At 38.8% G+C, this 26,258-nt stretch overlaps 1 long non-coding RNA gene across 12 annotated transcripts; it reads left to right on the top strand.

Annotated features, from left to right (window-relative positions):
- Positions 1 to 22,880: 22,880 nt before the first annotated feature.
- Positions 22,881 to 25,471, top strand: LOC110885442. 12 transcript variants are annotated; one of them, XR_002562202.1, is made up of 7 exons: positions 22,881 to 23,170; positions 23,237 to 23,278; positions 23,367 to 23,432; positions 23,539 to 23,721; positions 24,417 to 25,024; positions 25,105 to 25,203; positions 25,308 to 25,471. It is a non-coding gene; the product is annotated as an uncharacterized LOC110885442 (long non-coding RNA). The 12 variants fall into 12 exon arrangements; XR_002562197.1 differs by having other exon boundaries at positions 23,353 to 23,432; XR_002562198.1 differs by having other exon boundaries at positions 23,237 to 23,286; positions 23,372 to 23,432.
- Positions 25,472 to 26,258: the final 787 nt, after the last annotated feature.

Here is a 26,258-nt window from a genome sequence, read left to right as displayed (position 1 = left end):
TGAACTTGAGACTGAGCTGTAGCTGAACCCTTGCTGGAATCCCCATCCCATTTCCGCTTGTTGTCACTGGGAGTAGCGGAAGTAGTAGCATCGGTAGCACTGATACGTTTAGGCAGCCTGTTCTATTCCACTGCCTGATCTGTGAGGCGATGAGCAAGACGTTGAATATCCTGGATATTGTCATGGTTGGCCGATGTCACGTGACTTTGGATTTCTGGTGCTAGCCCTTTGAGATACAACTCAATACGCTTGATAGGAGGGTCCACCATAGTTGGACACAGGATGGCCAACTCGTTTGACCGTTTGGTATAGGCTTCAATTTCTGACCCCATCATTTTCAAATTAAAGAACTCCACCTCCAGCTTGTGGATGTCAACACGAGTGCAGTATTCCCGTTTGATTAGTTCCTTGAAATCATTCTAAGGAGTGGCGTTAGCAGCTGCCAATCCAAAAATCTGAACTTGCGCATTCCACCAAGTCAGCGCAATGCCTTCTAGAGTACCAGTGGCATACTTCACCCTGTGAGCCTCAGGGCATTCACACATCTCAAATACGGACTCGAGCTTTTTAAACCAATGGAGGAGTCCAACTGCTCCGTCAGTGCCACTGAATGTGCTAGGACGACAGTCCATGAAATTCTTGAAAGTGCAAACAGGTTGCTGAGCGTGTTGACCTATTGTGTATAAGAACAGGACAAGGTTAAACACAAGAGTTGGTTTAGGAGTGTAGGGTCTAAGGATCCTAGAGTGAGTTACAACTGCAGGGTATACCTCCTGCTTGTGCGGCTGCAAGTGCCGCAGCAACTTGTTTGTTAATCAGAGTCGTCAATTGGGCTTGTGTCATGTTAATGCGTCCAACCATGATCTTCATATCAAAGGCAACATAAGTGAGAGAGGTTTGCGAAAAGTGCGATGACAGAAGAGAGTAAGCACACAAGTGTTCTCAAGCAATAGTTGTTACGTTTATCTAAGCATACCACGAGTAGAGTTCTATGTAATCTAGCAAGTAGGCAACGTAAACATGGATAGTAGTACCTAGTGTGTTGAGTCTTGCACGTGGAGCGAAGTGTCGTTGTGGATCGTTGAGCACTGTACAGGTTATAGTCTGGTTTTAATAAAAACATTTTCCCCCCTTATTAAAAGCAAGTTCTCAATAACCAATGGCTCAGATACCAATCTGTCACACCCCCAAAATCCACACGCGGAGTATCACCGCATGGAGGCGTGACATGACCAGGATCAAGCCACCAATCATATTGAACAATGTAAATAGTAAATGTAATTCAACCAAACCAAACCAATATGAAAGGTGATCAAAACATAAGTATTTTCAATGTTTAGCGGAAGCATAAATGTAAACCCAACATAAGTATAAAGTTGAAATGTCATAAATGTTTAACAACGCATCCATGATCCATGTCCACAACGACCGCGCCTCCCTGTGCAAGCTCCATGTGTACCTAACGACCTGCAAGGCATGTAACAGAGAGTCAACAACTAGTTGAGCGAGTTCACAGTTGGTTGTTTAATCATAGTGTTCATTACGTAACCCGTTTGTTTGTTCAGTAAACCATGTATAGTATTTATTTGTATCGCAGCCCTCTAGGCATGTTTGCGAAGATTAGTGGGATTTTCCCATGTGTTGTAGACTAGTTATATTTGTATCGCGGCCCTCCAGGCATGTTTGCAAAGATTAGTATTAGTATCGCGGCCATTCTAGGCATGTCTACGAAGATTAGTATTCGTATCGCGGCCATTCCAGGCATGTGTGCGAAGAGTAATATTTGTATCACTAGTCTAGCAGTATCTATAAGTGACCTTCCCCTAACGAGGTCAGTGATCCGTAATTCCCAATAACAATGTAAGTACAAGTAATCATTCAATCCCATTCCCTACCCCGGGAATCCCATGCCTTGGTAAGAGTGTGAACTCACCTTGGTTTGCTCGGTATGCTAAAGTATGTGCTCAAGTTAATCAATCAAGTCCTAAAGTACACATGTGTACATAATCAGTTTATGTTCACTAAGTTCATGCATGCTTAAGCAATCATAGTGGTACAATGATCATCAAGTAGCACAAAACACGTATTCATTCTCATACAAGTTGTCCTTAACATTTAACAGCAGTTAGTTAATCCAGTTAACACTTAACAGAGTTAAATTTAGTTACTGTGCAAAATCACCCAACCGGCGAAACACCCCCTATTTCGCCGTGAACCCTCTTCGGCGAAACACTTCTGTCTCGCCATATATGTTTCGTCATAAATGGTTTCGGTGAAACACTTGTTTCGCCATGTTAGTTTCGTCAACCTTGGTTTCGGCGAAACACACCTGTTTCGCCGTCACCTGTGTTTCGTCTAAGATGTCTGATACGTCGCAAAACAGATACGTACAGAAAAACCCTAATAGCCGTCATACAGAATCATACAGTCTTTCAACAATTCATCGATTTCATGGATTAACGAATCATAACATAATCATCTGTTAATTTCTGACAATCTAGCATGCAATTATCACATCTCAGTTTCATCATTCAGTAACATGTTCGTACCATTTATGGACCATGACATGGATTGTTTAAGTTGTTTGACTTGTTTGACTTGTAATGTATACCTTGTGTTATGATAAACATATTGTATTGCATGCTTATGTGTTTGGTATTGTAACGCGGAACTCCTTGAGAGAAATTTAGAATATTAAACCATGTATAGGTTCGACGAAACACGAGATGTGTTTCGCCAAATATAACTCGACGAAACAGAAGCCCGATTCATCAACCCATTCTCGACGAAACAGTATGTGTTTCGCCGGCCCATCAGTTTCGCCAAGCCCAGTAAGGGCCCATTACGTCAATACGTGTATAATAGCGTGAACCGGCTTCTATTTTATACCTTTGGCAAAAAAATCAGAAAAACCCTAGAACTCCTTTGTGTGTGTGTGACGGCAACTCTGTGTTTCCCCAAGCTCTCTCTAGCGATCTAAACCATCATCTTCGATATCTCGGTTAGTTGCATGCTTGTTAAATCAGTTTCTTGATTCCTTGTTTTCTTTATACATGTTGTGTATGATTGACTTTCTGATCGGATGTGAATGCGTTGTGTAAGGTAGCCTTGATTAGTTATGCATGATCAATCGGTTACGTGTCCTTGTGCGAATCATGATGTTGATTTAGGAATACTAATAACTGATCAGATTAATGGGATTATGTGATTTGGTGAAACCAGAATTTATTGATGCTCATGACGGTTTGACATTTATTAATCTTGTTGATTGAATACTGATCATATACGTGTTATTATCATTGAATATTGATTAGATGATGATTGTATGATGAATGACTTCTGTATGATTACGGTTAGCGATTGACGGCAATTAGGGTTTCCTGTGATTTTGCGTAACTGTTGAAATTGTAACTGATCTGATTGACGTAACTGACATCTTCACGAAACGGAACCTTTGGCGAAACAGATAGGGTGTTTCGCCAAGGGGTAGTTGACGAAACAGCTAGGAGTTTCGCCAAAAGGGTAGTTGACGAAACACAATGTGTTTCGCCAACAAGTGTTTCGCCAATCTGTGTTTCGCCGACTTGAATACTTTGCACAGTAACCTGACTTAACTCTGTTAGAAGTTAACTGGATAGATTAACTGTTGTTAAGTGATATGCATGACTTGTATGATATTGAATACATGTTTAGTACCTCTGTGATTATACCCATACGTGAACAATTTGAATATAAACTGATCATGTACACATACGTACTCTAGGACTTGATTGACAAACCGTGAGAACATACCTAGCATACCGAGCAAACCAAGGTGAGTTCACACAAGCCAAGGCATGGGGTTCCCAGGGTGGGAATGGGTTTTGGATTATTTATTCGTACTTACTCAGATGATAGAATTAAATTATATGGACCTCAGGGTGAGGAAGGGTAATGATGAGATACGACTAGACTAGTATACGATTTGAACTGATCTTCGCAGACACGCCAGGGGTTGGCCGCGATATTATGACTGATCTTCGCACACATGCCTTGGAAAGGCCGCGAACTATATACTAAAACTTCGCACACATGCCAGGGTGGTCGCGATACAAATATACATAGTCTAGAATACTTGAGAACTTTCCCTAATCTTCGCATACATGCCTAGAGGGCTGCGATACGAACTAATACGATACATGACTTAATGAACGAACGCAATGCTTACTATACCATTACTATTACTGAACCATTAACTGTGAACTCGCTCAACTAGTTGTTGACTCTCTGCTGCATGCCTTGCAGGACCTTAGGTACATATGGAGCTTGCACAAGGAGGAGCAGGTCGTTGTGGACACGGATCGTGAATGTTTCGTTAAAACACTTTATGACATTTCATACTTTAGTATGTTGGGTTTTATTTATACGCTTCCGCTAAACAGTGTTAACATACTTATATTTTGAACACCTTTCATATTGGTGGTTGAATGACATTTACTCTTACTTATTAATTACATATTCAATATGATTGGTGGCTTGATCCTGGTCATGTCACGCCTCCAAGCGGTGGTACTCCGTGTGTGGATTTTGGGGGTGTGACAAATTGGTATCAGAGCCATTGGTTATAGAGAACTTGGTTTTAATATGGGAAAAACGTTTTTATTAAAACCAGACTATAACCAGAACAGTGCTCTCAACGATCCACAACGACGCTTCGCTCCACGTGCAAGACTCAACATCCTAGGTAATAAGGTTTACGTTTAATACCAGCTTGCTAGAACTATATAGAACCTTGCTCGTAGTATGCTTAGATTGCATTGCCTACTATACGTCATTACATGAGAATACCTATGTGCTTACACTCTTCTGTCATCGCACTACTCACGAACCTTTCTCACTTACTCTACTTTCACTATGAAGATCATGTCTGGACGTGTGAACATGACTCAAGCCCAGTTGACGACACTTATCAATGAACGAGTAGCTGCGGCACTTGCAGCTGCACAAGCAGGTAGTATACCCTGCGGATGGGATACACACTAGGATCTTTGAATCCTACATTCCTAAATCAACCTTTGTATTTAATATTGTCCTATTCTATGCACAATAGGTCAAAACGCACCACAACCTGTCTGCACATTCAAGAACTTCATGGACTATCGTCCAAGCACATTCAGTGGCACGGAAGGAGCAGTGGGACTACTCCATTGGTTTGAGAAGCTCGAGTCGGTATTCGAGATGTGTGAATGCCTTGAGGCTCGCAGGGTCAAGAACGCCACTGGTACTTTGGAAGGAATCGCGCTAACTTGGTGGAACGCGCAAGTACAGATCCTAGGGTTGGCAGCTGCTAACGCCACCCCTTGGAATGATTTCAAGGAACTGATTAAACGTGAATACTGCACACGGGAAGACATCCACAAGTTGGAAGACGAGTTTTACCATTTCAAAATGACTGGGTCAGAAATTGAAGCTTATACCAAAAGGTCAAACGAGCTGGCCGTGCTGTGTCCAACGATGGTGGACCCTCCAATCAAGCGCATTGAGTTGTATCTCAAGGGGTTAGCGCCAGAAATCCAGAGCCATGTGACATCGGCTAATCTTGACAACATCCAAGCTATCCAGCGCCTTGCTCATCGTATTACGGATCAGGCAGTAAAACAGAACAAGCTGCCAAAACGCATCAGTGCTACCACTACTACTGTTACTACATCCGCTACTCCTAGCGACAACAAAAGAAAATGGGATGGGGATTCCAGTAAAGGTTTAGTCTCAGTTCAGTCTAAAGCACAGCAGCGCAAGACAAATGACTACCAGAGTCCGAGTCAGCAATCATCTGGCAGTCAGGGGCAAGGTGGATATCGGGGAAATCATCCACTATGTAACAGGTGCAACGGACACCACAGTGGGCGGTGTCGCAAGGAACGTTGCCAGAGATGTCTCAAGTTAGGGCATGAAGCTAAAGACTGCAGGAGTGCACGACCTGCGAATCAGAACCAGCAACTACAACTACCCGCTCCACAGAACCAACAGCCGCAGCCACAGCGTGGAAACCGGGGGTGTTTCCAGTGTGGGGCAGAAGGTCATTTCAAACGTGATTGCCCTCAATTGAACCAGAACCAGAATCGCAACAACAACAACAACCAGGGCAACGGGAACAACAACAACGGGGGAAACAACAACAACAATGGCAACAAAGCTCGGGGTCGTGCTTTCGTGCTGGGTCGGGGCGACGCAATGAATGATCCCAATATGGTTATGGGTAAGTTTCTTCTCGATGATATTTATGTTACTGTCTTATTTGATTCGGGTGCGGATACAAGTTATATATCGTTAAAAGTGAGTAAAATTTTAAAACGTACACCAACACCCCTAAACACCAAACATGTCGTAGAGTTAGCAAATGGTAAAAGTGTAGAAGCCGCACATGTAGTCAAGGGTTGTAGCATCGTTTTAGCTGGTCAGACCTTCTCGATTGATCTTATACCCGTAGTTTTGGGTAGTTTCGACATCGTCATCGGTATGAATTGGTTATCCCAACTTCACGCAAAGATTTTATGCAAGGAAAAGATAGTTCGCATTCCTCGTTCTGGCAAGGAACCTCTCGAAGTTCAAGGCGACAAGAGTGGTGCCGTGGTTAGCATCATCTCTTTCTTGAAGGCTCAGAAATGTTTACGAAAGGGGCACACTGCCATTTTGGCACTTGTTACTGATGCATCAGCGAAAGAAAAGAAGTTGGAGGATATTCCAGTAGTACGCGACTTTCCTCAGGTTTTCCCTGAAGATTTACCTGGGCTACCGCCTCATCGCCAGGTCGAATTCCAGATTGAGTTAGCTCCTGGAGCAGTACCAATAGCCCGCGCACCGTATCGTTTGGCTCCAACTGAACTGGAAGAACTGTCAAAGCAACTACAAGAGCTTTTGGAAAAGGGCTTCATTCGTCCAAGCTCTTCACCTTGGGGAGCTCCAGTGTTATTCGTGAAAAAGAAGGACGGTACCTTCAGGATGTGCATTGATTACCGGGAACTCAACAAGGTGACGGTGAAGAACCGTTATCCTCTTCCGCGTATAGACGACTTATTCGACCAGTTGCAAGGGTCGAGTTACTACTCCAAGATAGACTTGAGGTCAGGGTATCATCAGCTGAGAGTCCGGGATGAGGACGTCTCCAAAACCGCATTCAGAACTCGCTACGGTCACTACGAGTTTCTTGTTATGCCATTCGGGTTAACGAACACGCCTGCGGCTTTCATGGATCTTATGAACAGGGTGTGTAAACCCTATCTAGACAAGTTCGTCATCGTTTTCATCGACGACATTCTGATCTACTCCAAGAGTCAGGAGGAGCACGAGCAGCACTTGCGTCTTATCTTGGAACTTCTTCGAAAGGAACAACTGTACGCCAAGTTTTCAAAATGTGACTTCTGGCTTCGTGAAGTCCACTTTCTAGGCCACGTGGTGAACAAGGATGGGATTCATGTTGATCCATCCAAGGTAGATTCGATCAGGAACTGGCCTGCACCGCGTACGCCAACGGAAATACGCCAATTCTTGGGTTTGGCGGGGTACTACAGATGATTCATTAAAGACTTTTCGAAGATCGCACAGCCGCTTACACTACTGACACAGAAGGGTGTCACCTACTGTTGGGGAGATTCCCAGGAAACCGCTTTCCAGTACTTAAAGGATAGGCTTTGCAGCGCACCTATTCTCTCATTGCCAGAGGGCACGGATGACTTTGTGGTTTATTGTGACGCGTCGATACAGGGTCTTGGGTGTGTATTGATGCAACGGGATAAAGTTATTGCTTACGCCTCGCGGCAACTCAAGGTTCATGAACGGAATTACACGACGCACGATTTAGAGCTGGGAGCTGTTGTTTTCGCGCTTAAGATATGGAGACACTACCTGTACGGTACCAAGTGCACAATTTACACCGATCACAGGAGTCTCGAGTATATCCTTAAGCAAAAGGATTTGAATATGCGTCAGCGAAGATGGGTTGAACTTTTGAACGATTACGAATGCGCTATCAAGTACCATCCAGGCAAGGCCAATGTTGTGGCTGATGCCCTCAGTCGGAAAGATACTACACCTAGGCGTGTACGAGCTTTGCAACTCACCATTCAGTCCAGTCTTCCTGCACAGATACGAACTGCTCAGATAGAAGCATTGAAACTCGAAAACGTCAAGGCTAAAGCCTTACGCGGCTCAAGGCAACGAATGGAACAAAAGGAAGACGGCGCCTACTATGTAACAGGGCGTATTTGGGTCCCACTATATGGCGGATTACGGGAACTTGTGATGGATGAAGCACACAAGTCTCGCTACTCGGTACATCCAGGGTCGGATAAAATGTACCACGATCTCAAAACAACATACTGGTGGCCTAGCATGAAAGCCCACATCGCGACTTACGTTGGCAAGTGTTGGACACGTGCAAAAGTCAAAGTGGAGTATCAGAAACCAGCGGGCCTGCTTCAGCAACCCAAGATACCGCAGTGGAAATGGGAAGAAATTTCCATGGATTTTGTTACAGGCCTACCCAGATCCCAGCGTGGGAATGATACTATATGGGTGATCGTGGATCGAATCACCAAGTCTGCACACTTCCTGGCTATAAAGGAAACGGATAAGTTCTCCACTCTCGCAGACGTTTATCTTAAAGAAGTTGTTTCGAGGCATGGGGTGCCCACCTCTATCATTTCGGATCGGGATGCACGATTCACGTCAGAGCTATGGCAAGCAATGCACAAATCTTTTGGCTCACGATTAGACATGAGCACAGCGTATCATCCTCAGACGGATGGGCAGTCTGAGCGCACGATCCAGACTCTCGAAGACATGCTTCAGGCATGCGTTATCGACTTCGGCAACAGCTGGGAAAAGCATCTCCCTTTGGTGGAGTTCTCATACAATAACAGTTATCACACCAGCATTCAAGCCGCTCCATTCGAGGCATTGTACGGGCGTAAATGTCGGTCACCTCTTTGTTGGGCAGAGGTGGGGGATAGTCAGATCACGGGTCCAGAGATTGTAGTGGACGCCACGGAAAAGATTGCGTAAATACGGCAACGTATGGCGGCAGCTCGCGACCGTCAGAAAAGCTACGCGGATAAGCCGTAGGAAGCCATTGGAATTTTAGGTCGGGGACCGGGTTTTACTTAAAGTCTCACCCTGGAAGGGTGTGGTTCGCTTTGGCAAGCGAGGCAAACTAAATCCGCGGTACGTCGGACCGTTTGAGATCATTGAGAAGATTGGCAAAGTGGCATACAAGCTAAACTCACCAGCTGAACTCGGCGCAGTTCACAATGTCTTTCACGTGTCGAATCTGAAGAAGTGCCTGTCAGATGAGACCCTCATAGTTCCCTTGAAGGAGCTCACTATCGACGAGCGGTTGCAGTTCGTCAAGGAACCTGTTGAAATCACGGACCAGGATGTTAAGGTCCTCAAGAACATGAGAATCCCTCTTGTTCGCGTTCGTTGGAACTCCCATCGCGGCCCAATGTTCACCTGGGAGCGTGAAGATCAAATGAAACTCAAGTATCCCCAGTTATTCGGAACTAATGCAACCACTACTGAGGGTGAAGCTACTACAGCAAAATTTCGGGACGAAATTCCAAATCAACGAGGGGGATGATGTGACACCCCAGGAAAACCAGTGAACGATACAACTTACCTAGCTTCCTCAGTAACCGCATGCTAAATTTCGGGATGAAATTTCTTTCAAGTTGGGGATAATGTGACACCTCGAGTTTCCGACTTTCACTTTTGCATTTGATGCACGTTGACTTTGATTGTTTAAGTTGTTTGACTTGTTTGACTTGTAATGTATACCTTGTGTTATGATAAACATATTGTATTGCATGCTTATGTGTTTGGTATTGTAACGCGGAACTCGTTGAGAGAAATTTAGAATATTAAACCATGTATAGGTTCGACGAAACACGAGATGTGTTTCGCCAAATATAACTCGACGAAACAGAAGTCCGATTCGTCAACCCATTCTCGACGAAACAGTATGTGTTTCGCCGGCCCATCAGTTTCGCCAAGCCCAGTAAGGGCCCATTACGTCAATACGTGTATAATAGCGTGAACCGGCTTCTATTTTATACCTTTGGCAAAAAAATCAGAAAAACCCTAGAACTCCTTTGTGTGTGGGTGACGGCAACTCTGTGTTTCCCCAAGCTCTCTCTAGCGATCTAAACCATCATCTTCGATATCTCGGTTAGTTGCATGCTTGTTAAATCGGTCTCTTGATTCCTTGTTTTCTTTATACATGTTGTGTATGATTGACTTTCTGATCGGATGTGAATGCGTTGTGTAAGGTAGCCTTGATTCGTTATGCATGATCAATCGGTTACGTGTCCTTGTGCGAATCATCATGTTGATTTAGGAATACTAATAACTGATCAGATTAATGGGATTATGTGATTTGGTGAAACCAGAATTTATTGATGCTCATGACGGTTTGACGTTTATTAATCTTGTTGATTGAATACTGATCAAATACGTGTTATTATCATTGAATATTGATTAGATGATGATTGTATGATGAATGACTTCTGTATGATTACGGTTAGCGACTGACGGCAATTAGGGTTTCCTGTGATTTTGCGTAACTGTTGAAATTGTAACTGATCTGATTGACGTAACTGACATCTTCACGAAACGGAACCTTTGGCAAAACAGATAGGGTGTTTCGCCAAGGGGTAGTTGACGAAACAGCTAGGGAGTTTCGCCAAAAGGGTGTGTTTCGCCAACAAGTGTTTCGCCAATCTGTGTTTTGCCGACTTGAATACTTTGCACAGTAACCTGACTTAACTCTGTTAGAAGTTAACTGGATAGATTAACTGCTGTTAAGTGATATGCATGACTTGTATGATATTGAATACATGTTTAGTACCTTTGTGATTATACCCATACGTGAACAATTTGAATATAAACTGATCATGTACACATGCGTACTCTAGGACTTGATTGATAATCCGTGAGAACATACCTAGCATACCGAGCAAACCAAGGTGAGTTCACACAAGCCAAGGCATGGGGTTCCCAGGGTGGGAATGGGTTTTGGATTATTTATTCGTACTTACTCAGATGATAGAATTAAATGATATGGACCTCAGGGTGAGGAAGGGTAATGATGAGATACGACTAGACTAGTATACGATTTGAACTGATCTTCGCACACACGCCAGGGGTTGGCCGCGATATTATGACTGATCTTCGCACACATGCCTTGGAAAGGCCGCGAACTATATATAAAACTTCGCACACATGCCAGGGTGGCCGCGATACAAATATACATAGTCTAGAATACTTGAGAACTTTCCCTAATCTTCGCATACATGCCTAGAGGGCTGCGATACGAACTAATACGATACATGACTTAATGAACGAACGCAATGCTTACTATACCATTACTATTACTGAACCATTAACTGTGAACTCGCTCAACTAGTTATTGACTCTCTGCTGCATACCTTGCAAGACCTTAGGTACATATGGAGCTTGCACAAGGAGGAGCAGGTCGTTGTGGGCACGGATCGTGAATGTTTTGTTAAAACACTTTATGACATTTCATACTTTATTATGTTGGGTTTTATTTATACGCTTCCGCTAAACAGTGTTAACATACTTATATTTTGAACACCTTTCATATTGGTGGTTGAATGACATTTACTCTTACTTATTAACTACATGTTCAATATGATTGGTGGCTTGATCCTGGTCATGTCACGCCTCCAAGCGGTGGTACTCCGCGTGTGGATTTTGGGGGTGTGACAGTCACACCATCTTTGTGTGTTCTAAATGTGATGCAAAGTTATGGGAAGATGAAATGCTTACGGGAAATCAAAAACATAAAAAAAACGTCCTATTCTCTTTGTTGTTCAAATGGAGATGTTGAGCTACCACGATCGCCTACACCTCCTCCATTACTACGTCATTTATATAAAAGTCATACCTCACAGTCTCGCAATTTCATGGATAATATTCGAGCATATAACATGATGTTTTCTTTCACATCTCTTGGTGGGAAGGTTGACAAAAGTTATCAGAGAGGTAAAGTTCCTTATGTATTTAGACTACAAGGTCAGAATTATCATCGAATGGGTAGTCTACTTTCGGACAATGGGGAAGAACCCAAATTCTCCCAGCTTTACATATATGATTCACAAAACGAAGTTGTAAATCGTCAAAAAGCAGTAAGGTAATTTCTTTATGATAATTGTGGCATTTATGAATATATATTTTGCTTTTTAGTATATTTACATTCATCATCATTTGAAATAAATGTAAATTTTAACATTTTATATTTCTGGCAGTTCTCAGATAGAATGCAAAACTACAAGAAACAACCAGCTTGATAGTACAACCATATAGGGTCTTAAAGATATGTTGGATTCTTGCAATCCTCTTGTCCAGTCCTTCAGAATGGTAAGAGATTGTTTTCAAGAAAATGAGTTTCAAGATGTAAGCATGAAGCTTATTGGAACAAGAGTTAAGGATGGAAGAGTTCACAATTTGCCAACAGCATCAGAAATTGTTGCGTTAATACATGGTGATTTTGATGGAGCATTTGATAAACGGGACATTGTTTTCAGAAGGAAGTCTGGTGGTCTTCAAAGAATTAATGAGCTTCATCCCTCTTACCTTGCTTTGCAATATCCACTTATTTTCCCATATGCAAAAGATGGTTATAGAGTTGGTATTAAACATAGAGGGATTGCGATTGCTAATGAGGTAGTTAGAACCAATCTTACAATTAGAGAATTCTTTTGTTACAAAATTCAAGATAGACAGAATCAGTTTTCATTGTTAGTTAATGCGAAGAAACTATTTCAGCAGTTTTTGGTTGATGGATACACGATGATAGAATCTGCCAGGTTGAGTTATATAAGGACACAACAACCTAAACTTAGAGTGCAAAATCTTAAGAACTTGAATGCTACTGTTGAAAGTGGAGAGAATAATGCGTCAAGTTGTGGTAAACCTATACTTTTACCTTCATCATTTATTGGTGGTTCTAGATATATGATGCAAAAGTACTTAGATGCTACGGCAATTTACAAGTCTGTTGGATATCCCGATTTATTCATAACGGTGACTTGTAATCCAAACTGGCCTAAGATTTACAGGTGTTTGCACGATAAAGCTCTTAATGCTGAAGACAGACCGGATATTATCTCTAGATTATTCAAGTGTAAATTGGATCATCTTATAAAAGATTTCAAGAAACATAAATTCTTTGGTGATATACAAGCAGCTACCCTTTAGTTATATTTTTTACTTTGAACATCTAATTATATTTATCTAACAGCTCACTGTTCAAAAATTTCAGTTATGTATACAGTGGAATTTCAGAAGCGTGGACTCCCACATGCTCACCTATGTTTCTTTTTGGGTGCTGAAAGCAAATTTCCAAATGCATCTGATATTGATCGTGTTATTAATGCTGAGATACCAGATAAAGAAAGAGATCCTGAATTATATGAGCTTGTCAAGCAATTTATGATTAATGGACCATGTGGTACAGACAACCCACTTTGTCCATGTATGGTTCAGCAAAAATGTTCTAAAATGTTTCCCAAAAAATATGTAGATGAGACTTGTGTTGATTCTGAAGGATATCCTGTCTATCGTCGCCGTCAAACAAGTAATACAGTAGTAAAGAATGGTGTGACACTTGATAATAGATTTGTAGTTCCTTACAATGCTCTCCTGCTCAGAAAGTATCAGTGCCACGTTAACGTTGAATGGTGCAACCAGTCAGGTTCTATCAAATATTTGTTTAAATATATTAATAAGGGGCCTGATAGAGTTACTGCTTCTGTTTTTCAAGCCAATAGCAACAAGAATGATACGGAATAGAATGTAGTTGTAGATGAGATAAAAGCATACCTTGATTGTAGATATATCTCTGCTTGTGAAGCTGCTTGGAGAATATTCATGTATGATATATATTATAGACATCCAGCTGTTGAAGTATTACCTTTTCATTGTGAAGATGGCCAGAGTATTGTGTATAACGATCATGATAATTTGTGTGATATTGTTACTGATCCAACTGTGAAAATGACAATGTTTACATAGTGGATGAATTGTAATAAAGTCGATGAATTTGCCAGGACATTGAGGTATGTTCAGTTTCCGGGATATTATGTATGGAATGCTAAAAATCGCAAATGGAATCGAAGAAAGCATCCGCATGGATCAATTGGGGAGATACATTATGTCCCACCATCACTTGGTGATTGTTATTACCTAAGGATTTTACTGAATCATATTAATGGACCAACCTGTTTTGATGATATAAAAACAGTTGATGGGCAGGTTTTTCAAACATTTAAAGATGCATATTTTGCACGGGGGCTGTTGGATGATGATAAAGAATATGTTAATGCTGTCAAAGAAGCTAGCACATGGTCAACCGGAGATTTCTTGAGGACCTTTTTTGTAATGTTGTTGCTGTCAAATTCGATATCTCGTCCTGGTGTTTTTTGGATGGAAACGAAGTCCCTGTTATGTGAAGACATTCTGTATCAGCAACAAAAGATAACTAGTATTACAGGTAATGTTATTATTTTATTAAAGTTATATACAACTACATTAAAATTATGCAATAGCTCTGTTATTGGGAAAAAACTAATACTTTTTTCAACATTTATTTTAGATTTGAATCTTCAACAAGAAGAACTTGAAAATATCTGTCTATCTGAAATTGAAAAGTTGCTACTTACCAATGGAAGTACAGTGAGAAATTTTGATGATATGCCAAGTGTTCCGGACAATTATGTTTCATCGTCGAACAATCGATTGATAATGAAAGAATTATCGTATGACAGACTAGCTCTTCAAAGGGAACATGATGCTTATGTAAAGTGTTTAACTGTCGAACAGGAAAGGATATATAAAATTGTTATGGAAGCGATTGAAAAAGGTGATGGAGATGTGTTTTTTGTATATGGTTATGGTGGAACTGGAAAGGCATTTCTTTGGAAGACATTCTCAGCTGCATTACGGTTAAAAGGTGAAGTTGTATTGAATGTTACATCCAGTGGAATTGCTTCACTTTTGCTGGATGGTGGTAAACTATTCTTTCAAGGTTTGTAATTCCAATCAACATTAATGAGAATTCGATATTTTCGATAGAGCCGAATATTGAGTTAGGTGATTTAATTAAAAGAGCAACATTGATTATTTGGGATGAAGCACCTATGACTCACAAGCATTGTTTCGAGGCTCTTGATAGAACAATGAGAGACATATCACGTTCCAGTCAATCGAACATGCAATCCAAGCCGTTTGGGGGAAAGGTCATTCTATTTGGTGGTGATTTTAGACAAATTCTTCCGGTCATCCCTAAAGGTACCAGAACAATAATAGTCAATGCTTCTTTGAATTCTTCTTATATATGGTAGCACTGTCAAGTACTAAAGCTAACTGAGAATATGAGATTAAGAGTTGGTTGTCAAGAAGCAGATTTGAAAGAAATAAAGGAATTTGGAGAATGGATTTTAAAGCTTGGTGATGGTCTGCTTGGTGAAGAAAATGATGGTGAGATTGATATTGAAATACCAGATGATTTACTTATTCATGACCAAGTCAATCCTATTTCTTCTCTCATTTCATTTATATATCCGGACATGAATAAGTTTTTGTAGGATTTAACGTATTTCCAACAAAGAGCGATTCTTGCTCCAACTAATGAAGTAGTGGATTCAATAAATAAAGAGTTGTTAGAGAGTCTGCCCGGTGAAGAAAAGGTTTATTTTAGTTCATATAGTTTATGCCAATCGGAGGAAGAATCAGAGCTTAATATGGCATTGTTTCCTCCTGATGTGTTAAACAATCTTCGTTTATCTGGTTTACCTAACCATAAATTAGTACTGAAACTTGGTGCTCTGGTGATGTTACTCAGAAACATTGACCAGGCAAATGGATTGTGTAATGGTACACGTTTACAAGTCACGAAGCTCGGAAAAGTTGTGATTGAAGCAAAAATTATCACAGGGACTAATATAGGTCATCATACTATGATTTCAAGACTGAAGATAACACATTCAGATAAAAGAATACCAGTGAAGATTTCTCGAAGACAATTCCCACTTTCACTGTGTTTTGCTATGACAATAAATAAAAGTCAAGGACAATCATTGGAGCGTGTTGGTTTATATCTTCCACGTCCAGTGTTTAGTCATGGCCAGCTCTATGTTGCTGTATCTAGAGTAAAAAGTAGGAAGGGGTTGAAAATTTTGATTTGTGATAAAGAGAAACGAGTCTGTACAACCACTACTAATGTGGTTTACAAAGAAGTTTTACAAAATCTATGATGATACTAAACATCTGTCAATCTAGCAATGTTTGTTGGGTATAATGGAGGAACTGTTGTTAGGAAATGTTTGTTGGAAAGCAATACAAATTTTTGAAAGCATCTGATACTTGCTCTGCATTAAGCTTATCCTGAGAACACATGTTGTTAATAACATTATTCTGTTAATATCTGTTTACTAACCTTTGTAGTTTCTGTTGACTGACCTTTTTAACATGGGTTGACTAACATCTGATAGTTACTATCTATCTAGCAAGCTCTGTTGGAGATAATGGATGACAGTTCTTATTAAAGTCTGTTGGAAAGCAACAGAAGTTTCTAACAGTTAATAGACAACACTAGTTTGCTATGAACATAATGGAATTGCTGTTGAATAAACCTATTGACCATTAGTGTATATCAATTTTATAAGTTTGTACTAATTATTTTTTTACTCTCTGTCAATATAGGCTATGCATGGTTTTCTAAGAAACGACCCATGTTTGCACACGGGTCTTACCGCTAATACAATATAATAAATGAGATGGATTTATGACACTTGGCATGTCGTGGTGGAACCTCAAGGTGATTTGAAAGGGAATGCATATGAGCAACTCTCTAGAAGTTTATTGTAACAACCATCTAATTTTTATGTTGAATTTAATAAAGATGCAAGATTTTATATGCAAAATGCACTACTTCAATTTAAAACACAAGTCAAAGTTTGAAAGTGACCACGTACTAGTCATCTACCAACTAGTTTAGATATCCATGACATAATTAGTATCTGTTTACATCAATCACATTGTCTAAACAAAGATTAAATTAACGCGGAAGCTTGCAAATTTGTGTTCGGTTCTTCAAAAACTTGCTTGATCGCCATCCGGAAAGTCCCCTTTGTCACCTATGGTCAAAACCACTTAAGATGTTAGTTTTGACATTTATATGGAGCGTATAAACAAGTTCCAACATCAAATCATGAAAAATAAAATAAAATTTCAATTTTTGTCCCGTCGATTGTCGCGAAGGACCTTCGCGTGGCGCGACGTCTCTCGCGTGTCGCGCCAGACCCTAGTGGTCCTGTCGCGTGGCGCGGGGGGAACGGTTTTCCAGCAGATGCAGGTTTTTGACCTGCATATCCTGCCAGTTCCGGAATTTCAGTTTTTCGACTTCAACTGACCATAACTTTGACTCGTAAGTCCGTTTTAGGTGATTCTTTTTCCTATACGTCTGTAAATTCATTACCAACGTATCTGTTTCAATTACCATATCGAAAATTTGATTTACGGGTCGAACAACCAAAAATCGCTAAACCATTGTTCAACCCAATCTATCCTCACCCATTTTTGGTACCGTTTCAATAGTAAACCTAAGGCGCCTTATACCCAACATCCGGGGTTTATCATCACCGGCATTTCCTTAACAATCTCATGGCTTCATGCTCTCGTGATTGTTGTCGCCAACGCTAACTATTAAAACACTAACACTACATTTTGCACTACTATTCGACCCGTTTGGCTCATCTTATGGAATCCTCCATTATAATGACTACCAAACGACTTCTAGCCGATTTTTAACCTATTAATTCAATTAACGAACATTGTTGCTTCAATCAACACAGTCTTTGTTCAACAACGCAACTATACACATTCTAGATATCAAATTACTCAATGCAACGAATCAAGTTACATACCTTCAAAGCACGCCCTTCAAACGCAAGTCGCCACCGGCTTGTCCACTCGACGTTCTGGTATCTTTTCCTATAGAGTTCAATCATGACACGTTTAGAACTCTTTTCGATTCATATATATCGCATAGTTTTCCAAACATCACAATTATGCGTTTTAGCTTTAAATTTCAGTTTTGAGCCTTCTTTGAGGCATTTCTACGAACACTTTAAGGGCAGAATTTTACATGATCTAATAACAAGTTCCTAACTTGTCATTTAACCCAAATTTACTTCAACCAAACCATCTTACATAATTGTTAGCCTCTATAATTCTGAAATCACTTCACAAATGTCAAGTTACACTAGAACAACCCCCGATTTTCCTAGTGTTTATCAAGTTCTACATAACCCACCAATCACCTACCATGGTGTTCATGGATTTCACTAAAATTAAGCCTGATTTCAACATGTACTTGTCTAGGGTTTACTCCTAGACACTACTACATTCCTATTTCATCTATATATTATACATGCATCATCAGATTTCGAATTACCTATATTTATGAAAATTTCAAGTAGAGATTTTCTATCAAATTTCACATACCTTATGACCCCCTTGCAATGGAGATCACTAATCTTAGCTCGGATTTCGTTTTGGAACAGATTTGAACCTTCAATCTATGAGATTTGTGGAAGTTAGGGTTTTGAAGAACCCTGGTCGCCCCCCCCCCCCTGTCTGGTTCGATCTCAGCACACACACACAAGTGTGTTTTGAGTTTTAAATTTTGTTTTATTAATATTAGTTCCAATTTAAACACTTTTGACCCCTCAACTATCATTTGGTTCTTATTTTTAGCGTTTTAACCCATTTATAAGTCACTACAAGACTTTTACCTAACTAGGTTATTTTAATCCTAGTTAGTTCACTTGTTTATTTACCAACATTATATTTAAAATAAATGATTTACATTTATGGGGTGTTACATTTATTTTTGTAAATTTTATTTTTGAAAAATATTTATGTATTCATTCTCTTTCTCAAGAATTGACAAACCCTAATTTATTTTTCTTCGGTCATCTCTCTCTGTAACATCTAATGTTTCAAGATTGCAAACCCTACTTTTCATTTACAACCGTTTATTGATACTCTTTGCTCTTCTTCTCCATGTGTTCAGATGTGAGGTTAGGTATGTCTCATCGTATCATTTGCAATTCAATGTTAGGCTAATTTTAATTTTCTTTTTTTCTTCAAACCCTAAAATTGATGGTTCTTTGTTGAAGATTGAAGATCGACGTTTTGTGTTCAATCGATTTCAACAGGTTTGTTTGGATTTTGTTTTACTTTGTTGATGTATGTGACGTTTATTTTTTGTTTTCTTTAATCTAAATTGCAATTGAGTGATGTTAGAAGATGACGATTTCAATTTGGAGGGTGGTAAATTGAAGTAGCGAGATCCTGGGACCAAAACCACGTATATGTTATGCAACCTTCATGTCTCTGTGATTAAAGTACTAATTCATCCGTATGAGTCTATTTGGGCAATTATTTATTTTACTTTATTATGGTGGTTATCGAAACAAGTAGATTTGTTATTTTTAAGTGTTAATTAAATGACTGTGAGTTCTTGCCTCACATATGGACTTCTTTGTTTTTCAAATTAAATGACTGTGATTTGTAACAAGGTTTCAATATTTTAGTTTTGAAATCTGTTTATGGAGGCCCTTGGGATGTTGAGGCCCGAAGCCCTAGCTTCATTTGAGTTACCCTTGGGCCGACCCTGCCGCCCAAACATCAACGAATGTGGTGTTCACAGATAATGGTGGAAATTTTTATAACGGGCCGTCTTCAAGTCACTTATGAGCTAGTTAGTTTAGTAGTTTAACTCTTTTATTTCTTGAGTTTTAAATGGTATTTTTTTATCCTAATTTAAACTTATTGGATATTTAATGACAAATCTGATTGTTTCAAACATATTAGATACAAGACAAATGAACTTACGGCTCAAACATAAATGTTTTTATAAAAATTTGTATTTCTAATTGTAGATTTATCGTTTTAGATATGCAAAAAAGAAAAAAAGTTATATGAATTAGGTTAAAACGAAATCAAATTCATGTAAATTGTTCACTCATTTTCAAATCAATATTCACAACCTATACATCTCATATATATATATATATATATATATATATACACACACACAACACAACTAACTCCAAACTAACTCAGACTACAACCAACTCATATAACAAACTCTCAACTAACTCATATACTACATATACACTCCAATATGCCCCCTCAAGCTGAACAGGGAGCATCCACGTGAAGCTTGGACCTCAGACTGTCAAAACGAACACTGGACAATCATTTAGTCAAAAGATCTGCAATCTAAAAAATAGTGAAACATATCGAACATGTAAAGTACCCGCCAAAACCATGTCACGAATAAAGTGCAAGTCAATCTCCAGGTGTTTAGTACGTTGATGAAACATCGGGTTGACTATAGGATATGTAGCTCCTATATTGTCACACCAAATAGATGGTGGACAAGTCATCGTAATATCCAACTCATGTAAGATAGACGTAATCCAGTGTAACTCAGTATCGGTATGAGCAAGAGCTCTATACTCAGCCTCAGTACTCGACCTAGCAATTGTATGTTGTTTCTTAGAACTCCAACTGATGAGGTTGGGCCCAAGAAAACACAATAACCTGTGGTAGAACGTCGATCATCAGGACAACCAGCCCAGTCAGCATCACTGTAAGTATGTAAATCAACACAAGTAGACCGATGTATACATAACCCATGAGAAATGGTACCCTTAAGATACCGCAAAATCCGCTTGACAGCGAACCAATGTCGATCAGTAGGTGTCTAAAGGAACTGTGATACCTTACTGACCACATAAGCAGTCTCTGGTCGTGTCAACACAAGATACTGTAATGCGCCAACAATGCTCCGATACATAGTAGGGTCAGATAAAGAATCACCAGTATGTCTAGAAAGCTGTCTACCGGAAGATATGGGAGTAGATAATAGTCGACAATCAGCAAGACCAGTGCGCTGTAGTAAATCAAGTAAGTAGCGTTGCTGTGATAAATGTAAAACATCCTTAGAAAATGTAGCCTGAATACCCAGAAAATATGACAATTGTCCCAAATTCTTGAGCGCAAACTGAGAGTGTAACGCCCAATCAAGCCAGTAACAAAATCAGAAGAGCTCCCGATAATGATGATGTCATCAACATAGATCAAGACATAACAGAGTATCGACTCTCGACTGTAGATAGAGAGATACATCTGCAATACACTAGGTAAAACCACTAGCAAGAAGAATGGTTTATAGCTTGGAAAACCAAACTCTAGGAGCCTGCTTTAGGCCATAAAGAGCCTTCTACAGATGACAAACATAATGCGGTCTAGATGGGTCAACAAAGCCTAGGGGCTGGGTCATATACACAGTCTCAGAAAGATCCCCATCTAAGAACGCATTGTTGACTTCAACCTGACGAATCGACCATCCTCGAGAGAAAGCGACTGAAAGAACAAGATGAATAGTAGTAGATTTGACTACAGGATTGAAAGTCTCAGTGTAGTCAATACCCTCAGTCTGATGAAAGCCCTTGGTAACAAGTCGGGCTTTATAACGACTCACCGATCCATCAGGATTATGTTTAATCCCATAAACCCACTTACAACCAACAATGTTGGCATCAGTGGGAGCCTGAACCAGACGCCAAGTCTGGTTGGCATGAAGAGCATCAATCTCAACACGCATCCTAGTAGGCCATCCAAAAAAAAGTATCAGATGATATTGTTATTAATATTGTAGATGCTTTTAGCACTATAATTTAGTGTAAACTTTGATTATGGTAAAGAAAATTTAGTGACATATTTGCGTAACTATAATTAAAGTTGGGATTTTTATATATTTCCCCCTCCTAAAAAACCTTATTACATATTTTCTCAATTTCTAAATTTAATTATATATTTCACCTTCCTAAAGATATGCCTTATTACATATTTCCCCAAATCCTTAAACTTAATTACATATTTCACCTTCCTAAACCCCATATATTAAATATTTATCCATTTCGTTAAAAATACTCTTATAGAATTACTATCTTACCCATTCTTACAAAAGTCGTTAGGTGCTCCCTAGTTGGATTCGGGAGTACTCAGGAGGTACTCGCCCTAGGCGGAGATTACTCGGGGAGTAATTGGCCTAGGCAAACAGTACTCTGGCCTTGGCAGCCTACCTTGTAGCGAGTACTCGGAACCTAAGCGGGACTTTTACAACCATGATTTTACCATTAATGAGTTTATTAAATGATTAAAATTACATAAAAAGTTATAACATTAGAAATATGTTTTATATTATGTCAAATTTTGTTGAGATAAAATCTCTTATATTTAACTTATCGTAATTATAAGCTGATATAATATTAACATTTATCAGATGATGACATTAAAGTAAAATTCTAAATTATCAAATGAGTAATGTTATGTCAAAATCCGTTGAGCTAAAGTCCCTTATATTTAACTTATTGTAATTACGAACTGATACAATAAATTAAAATTCTAAATTCTAAATTAGTACATGAGTAATGTTTTGTTAAAATTTGTTGAGCTAAATGTTAATAACGGGTTTATATAAAAATGCATATAAACATATTTTTAAAGTTATATTTTTATGTAATTCATTTTATTAGAATGAGAAATATGTAATTAGTCATTTAATAAACTCATTAAGGGCAAAATAGTAATTCTAAATGAGTATTTTTGATGAAATGGATAAATCTATTATCTATTATAACTAATAAATGAAAGTTATTTGGGCCACATGTCATTAGATTAGGGCATCACTTTTTGCCTTTTCCTGCCCAACAGTACCATCCCCTTTATCTATCTCCTAAAAACCCTAAATCTTCTAATTCTTCTCCTTTACTCTTCATCGAAACCCCAACTTTTCTTTCAAATCTTCTCTCCAAACCCTAAAGGATCCTTCATCCAGTTCTTCCATCATCGATTCTTCTTTCTCACACTTATTCTCCACAAACCCTAAACTCACTAGAATTCTTTTTGCTCTTCATCTTGAAAAAAGGAAAGAAGATTCGAGAGATAGATTGAGAGATGGGGCGCCGGCTAAGGGTTCTGCGGTTTTTCTCTTATTTATTCATCTGGTGTTGTCTTTGAGGAGGCGGCGAAGGTATGTATTATTGTATACTGTAAATTTTCTCTTAATCGATCTCATTTTGTTTCTATTCACATGTAGACGAAATAAGTTGGAGATTTGTCAATTTGATCTGGCCTTCAAGTATGTTGGTATTGTTTTCGATCAGTGTGTTTTATTGATTATTTAAGTTTGTTTGTATGTGCGGTTGGATTTAGGTAATAACTTTTAGCACAGATTTGGAAGACTAGAGCACATCATGATCGAGTTCTTCAACTGTTTATGCTATGCTACAAATGTAAGTTTTTTACTTTTTAATATATAATATACATTTTATTTGGATGTTCAGATCTAGGGTTTATTTTGTTTTTAATACATTTTTATTTCTTGATGATTACTTACAGTACATGTAGACAGAGAAATGTTCACTCACTTATCACAAATAAGTGCTAAAATCCTTCATTTTGTTTTAGTGAAATTGAACTGGAAATTTATTTGAGTTGCTTAAAATGTGATATATATGGTTGCAGATGCGGCTTGGCTTACGTTTGTGGTCATACGTTAGAGAAGAGGCCTCCCATGGAAGGGTAAATGTTTCGACTTTGTTCTTCTTGTGCATCATTTAACCATTTTAAGAAAACAAAAAAAAGATTTCTTGGATAAGGAAGGCACTGTATAAGGGGGTGTTTAGATTCTTGATTATTTGTTCTGTAATCATATATTTTAGTTGTATTACACCATTTGATAACCAGCAGAGCTGCAGGAGTAGGTTATCTGGATACTAGAAACAGATAATCAGATATTCGGTTATTGCTTAAAAACATACATCCAAACACCCCCTAACCCTTATAATGTAATGGATGTGAGCTTTTTTTGGCCTGCTTATATCTTCATTGCTGCAAAATGTTATTTATTTGCACTGTGTCGATAAGTGTCAGTTATGCTTATGCTTCTTGGCTTAGTATGTGCAAAGGGCACCTATTGATCCTTTCAATTGGGAAGGAAAACCGCTAGCAACCCAAGGGGTTCCCCTTGGTGGGATGGGGTAAGTTGTGAATAAATAAATGATTTTCAATTTGCATAGTTTTTATATTTAACATCTTTTTAAAATATTTTTTTTAGAAGTAATGTCTCATTTACTTATACCTGATAGTGAAGGATTTTAATTCGTAATAGTGTGTGCAGGAGTTTAATCATAACAATATAGGATTTATGCCATATAAGATCTTTTTGACCTGATATGAGAAACCATAGTTAAAGTTATGAACACACTTTTTTGCAGGTAATCTCACAGGGTGCCCTAAATGGATGGATCTTAATGCAGATTTGACCCATTTGATATTTAGCATTTTGAAAGTGGAAACAAATAGCTAGCTGTTTTAGCGTGTGTCATCTCTTGCCCTCCTCATACTAATGGGCTTGTGTTTGTAGGATATAATAGTGGTTGAAACCACTGTTGGGTTAAAACTGTGGTTTGAAACCACTGTTGGACCAGATTGCGAGTTGAAGATCTGAAAACAGTGGTTTCAAAACACTGTTTTAACCCAAAACAGTGGATTGGTATAATTTTTCTTTTGTTTAATAGGGTAGCATCTCAAAGGAAACCACTGTTTTAACCCAAAAGTGGTTTCAAAACACTGTTGGGTTAAAACAGTGAGTTAAACCACTGTTGGGTTAAAACAGTGAGTTAAACCACTGTTGAGTTACAACAGTCGTTGAAACTACTGTTGGGTTCGAAGAGTTATCCACAGGTTCAACAATGCTATGAGTTATCCGCTGAGTATGAAGGAAAGCATGATCCTAAAAAGCTCGAAGTACTCGGAAACGTGTCAAAGTACTCGAAGTACTCCTGATGATAAGTTAGAACTGGATGAAGCTTTGCATAGAGAAGTAAGCATCAACGTTTTATTATATTTAAAATGATTATTAGTCCATTAGATATCTGACTTCATGGTTGATGCTGCAAAAAGATTCCTGTTATGTTAGATCCATTAAGGTCATGTTGGTCGAAAATGATGATTCTACACGTCACATTGTCACTGCTTTGCTCCGCAACTGTAACTATGAAGGTTAGTCTTTTGGCCTATATTTCATGAAAACTTAACGCATGTCATTATAGTCACATGTTAATCATCTAACACGTTTTATCCTTTTGTCCTTTCTTTTCTGGCAGTTATTGAAGCAGCCAATGGATTACAAGCCTGGAAGATTTTGGAAAATCTATCCGTTCACATTGACATTGTTTTAGCTTATATTAGTTTAAATCAAACATGTTTCCTGTGAAATGAAAATCTGATCCTAAATTTTGAAGTTAATCATCAGCTAATTTGATGCAAACATTTAGTCTTTTAGTTTTTAAGAATGTGGCTATTTTATAGGCAAAATTTTTAAATAACAGATTACAAGAGGGGGCTTCTTAAACGGATTCAATATGCTATGAAACCAACAATCAGTTGCAATTTTGAAGTAACTTTATCGAGTCCGGGAAGCAATCCCGGGTAATAACCTAGTATGTAATATATGAGGTTTAGGAAGGTGAAATATGTAACTAAATTTAGAGATTGGAGAAAATATGTAATAAGGCATCTTTAGAAGGGGAAATATGTAATTAAATTTAAGTATTGAGGAAATATGTAATAAAGTTTCTTAGGAGAGAATATATAAAAACCCCTACTTTTAATTATAGTTAGGGCATAAAAGTATATCCATCTTACTAAATTAATGGCAATAATTCAGCATAACATGGGCGGAACGTAGAATTAGGGCAAGTCGGTAATGAAATAATTAAACACATTAAAAAAGTTAAATAGTACCTGCAAGCATATCATTCATAACCCAATGTGACAAGACAATGCATGTTATATTCCAGTCATTTTACTTTGCTATTTTTTTTAACAATAAATTTGGATAATTAATAGAACATTGGAGTATTATCGTGTCACGAGCGGAACCATCTAATCATATCCATCTCCACTAGGCATAATGTTCATACACCAATTCAGAAAGGAAAAAAAAAAACCCAATAAATATGGAAAAAAAAACCCTTATGAAAGTCAAACTTAGGACATATTGATCCTAAAGTCTTATCTCACCCGCAAAATACCAGTAGGCTATAAAGTCATTG

Source organism: Helianthus annuus, chromosome 10 (genome assembly GCF_002127325.2).
Source record: "Helianthus annuus cultivar XRQ/B chromosome 10, HanXRQr2.0-SUNRISE, whole genome shotgun sequence".
Taxonomy (NCBI): domain Eukaryota; kingdom Viridiplantae; phylum Streptophyta; class Magnoliopsida; order Asterales; family Asteraceae; genus Helianthus; species Helianthus annuus.
Note: the sequence above shows the minus strand (reverse complement) of the source record. Positions and strands in the feature narration are given on the sequence as shown.